This window comes from Chrysochloris asiatica, unplaced genomic scaffold (assembly GCF_000296735.1).
Source record: "Chrysochloris asiatica unplaced genomic scaffold, ChrAsi1.0 scaffold00007, whole genome shotgun sequence".
Classification (NCBI taxonomy): domain Eukaryota; kingdom Metazoa; phylum Chordata; class Mammalia; order Afrosoricida; family Chrysochloridae; genus Chrysochloris; species Chrysochloris asiatica.
Window position 1 is genome coordinate 21,333,036 of NW_006408525.1, and position 3,678 is coordinate 21,336,713.

Genomic DNA, 3,678 nt, shown 5'->3' on the forward strand with positions numbered 1-3,678 from the left:
ATAATCATTGTAATGAAAGAAAATATATGATTTGTTGAATGTTAAACTGATGATCTGCCCTGTAAACTTTCACTCAATTCACAATAAAAACTTTAAAAAGAAATAAATTTTACAAACTCCCCTCCTAAAATCAGTATTATACAGAAAAAAGAACTTTTCCTTTAGCTATGTTTCTTATGTTGTCTAATTCCCATGGCCTTTATCCACTTTTAGTAATTCACAGAGACAACTTCTGTTATATATTCTTATGTATGCTTTTTTCTTTGCATCACCTTTCTTTTAATTTCTTAAAGCAAAAATGTACATGGATGTAGTTTTAAGTATCAAAATGTTCAAGAACCCTTATAAACAGCAACAGAAATCACGGTGTCTTCACCCCAGTTTCTGCTCCCCAGAAGCAAACCTTTTCAATTTTTTTAATCTATTTATTTTGGTATTCCCTTCATGTTTCTAAACCATGTGCTTACATCTCTATGTACTGGATTTTCAGCTGTATATATTATTATCTATTATCTTCTTGTTATGGAAGATGAAAGTTTAATTATCATACTCACCCCACATACACATACACCTCAGCTTTCCCACCCACATTTTTCCAAATGAGTTGCTGTCTCATGTTTTGTGAAATCATTTCGTTCTTACATTATTATGATTATAAATATAGTATTTATAGCGAAGTCACGCAGAATGCTATGATGATTTTCATATCTTCAATAACTGCATTTCCCTGGCATTAAACTTTTCTTTCATTTTCCCCCTTTAATTTGCTTAGTTTTCTATGTGCCTGGTACTAATTATTCAATAATCTCCACATTCTGTTGGATCACCCTTCTGCAGAATAGGAACAACTGTGGATCTTTGCCTATCATTTGGCCAGGTAGCTATCTTCCAAATTTCTTGGAATAGATGAGTGAGTACTTCTTGGGTTGCATTTGTTTGTTGAAACTTTTCGATTTGCATCCCACCAATTCCTAGAATCTTGTTTATTACCAATGCCTTCAGTCCAGCTGGGACTTCTTCCTTCAGCCACTGGTTCTTGATCATATGCTACATTTTTAAAATAGTTTTTTTTTGGTATAGTGATTATATTCCTTTCATCTTCTTTGGATGATTCCTGCATCATTCAATGTTTTGCTCATAGAATCAATCCCTCAATATTGTAAGTTGAAGTTTAAAGTGTTTCTGCAGTTCTTTCAGTTAGAGAACTACCGAATGTGTTCTTCCCTTTTGATTTCTAACTCCAAGTCTATACATTTCATTATAATACTACATCTTCTCAAGTTGCCTTTTCAAACTTCTGGTCAGCTCTTTTACGTCCACATTTCTTTCAGTTCCTTTAGCTTCTTTCTGCTCAAGAGCAAGTTTCAGAGTCTTTTTTGACATCCAGTCTCTTTTGGTCTTTTCTTTCTTTTCTGCTTTCTTTATGTACAATGTTCTTCATGTCATCCCACAACTCTTCTGGATTTCAATCATTAGTGTCTAATGCATGTTATCTGTTCTTAAGATGGCCTATTAATTCAGGTGGGATATAGTCAAGGTCATAGTTAAGGTCTTGTGGACTTGTTTTAATTTTCTTCAGCTTCAGCCTGAACTTTGTTGTTGTTATGTGCCGTGGAGTCGGTTTCCGAGGCTGTAAATCTTTACGGGAGCAAAAAGCCTCATCGTTCTCCCATGGAACTCCTGGTAGTTTCAAACTGCTGACCTTAAAGTTTGCAGCCCGATTTGTAACCACTACGCTACCAGAGCTCCTTCAGCCTGAACTTACATATGAGCAATTGGTGGCCTTGTTTTAGCTGGTGCTATTAAGCTTCTTCATCGTCTCTTCCCACATATGTAGTCAATTTAATTACTGTGTATTCTATCCAGTGAAGCCCAAGTGTATATTGCTGAAAAAGTATTTGCAATGAATAAGTCATTGGTCTTGTAAAATTCTATCATGCTATCTCCAGCATTGTTTCTATTACCAAGGCCATATTTTCCATCTACTCATCATTCTTTGTTTCCAACTTTCGCATTCCAATCACTAGTAATTATCAATGCATGCTTGATTGCATGTTTGATCAGATTCAGATGTAAGAAACTGATAGAATTCAATTTCATAGTCACTGCCCTTAGTGACTTATGCATACATTTTAATAATAGTGATATTAACTGGGCTTCCTTATATGTGTACGGATATTATCCTATAATAAACAGCATTGTACTTCAAGATAGATCTTGAAATGCTCTTTTTAGCAACGAATGCAACACCATTCCTCTTCAATTTGTCATTCCAAGCATAGTAATCTATATAATCATCAGATTCAAAATGCCCAATACCAGTTAGTTTCAGCTCACTAATGCCTAGGAGTCCTGGTGTGATGCTGTAGGATATGCACTGCACTGCTAACCACAATGTCAATGATTCAAACCCACCAACTGCTCCTTGGAAACCCTCACTATTCAGTGTTGCTAAACATCAGAATGGCACTTAACAATACAACATGACTCAATGGTACTTAACAACACAACAATGCCTAGAATATTGATCTTTATGTATTCCATTTCATTTTTGATGAGCTCCAGTTTTCTTAGGTTCACACATCTTACATTTCATGTTCCAATTATTAATGGATATTCACAGCTCTTTCTTCTGATTTTGAGTTGTGCCACATCAGTAAATGAAGGTCTCAAAGCTTCGCTCAGTTCATTCATTAAAGTCAACTCTACTTTGAGAAGGCTGCTCATGTCCAGTGTCTTCCAACCTGAGGGGATCATTATCTAGCGTTATATCTGACAACTGTTGTTGTTAAATGCTGTGGAGTCTGTTTCGACTCATAGCAACCCTGTATAGAGTTTCCAAGTAGCAAGTGGTGGATTTGAACTACTGACCTTATGATTCACAATCCAGTGCTGATCCTACAGTGCCACACCATAAGTCCATATCTGACAATGCTCCATGGCTATTCATAAGGATTTCAGTGGCTAACCATTCAGTTGTGGTCTGCCTCTCCTTCTTCCTAGTCTGTCTTAGTCTGTAAACACTGCTGAAACCTGTCCACCATGAGTGACCCTGCCGGTGTTTGAAATATCGGTGACATAGCTTCCAACATCACAACAATACACAAACCACCACAGTATGACAAGCTGACAGACAGGTGATGATCTGACACTACAGATTTGTCTTTTCTAGAGTTTCAGATGGAGTCCTGGTGTGGTGCTGTGCTGTAGGATAAGCACTGGGCTGCTAATTGAAAAGTTGGTGGTTCAAACCTACCAGCCACTCCTGGGTAACAATATACAAGGTCACTATGATTGGAACCGACTCTACAGCACTTAACAACTACAACAGCAGAGTTTCATATAGTTTCCACTGCATCTGTTTTCTTTCACTCAATATAATGGTTTTAAGATTCATTCATATTGCTGCTTGTGTTAATAGTTCTTTTTTATGGCTGAATCATATTCCATTGCATAACATAGATCTTAATCTATCCACTAATTGATAGACATTTGAGTAGTTTCCAGTTTGGGCCTATCATGAACAACACTGATATGAACATTTGTGTATAAGTCTTTTTATGGACATAGGGTTTTATTTCTCATAAATACCTCGGCATGAGATTGCTAAGTTGTGTAGTAAACATATGTTTAATTTTATAAGGAATTACCGATTTCCTAAAATGGTTGAACCATTTT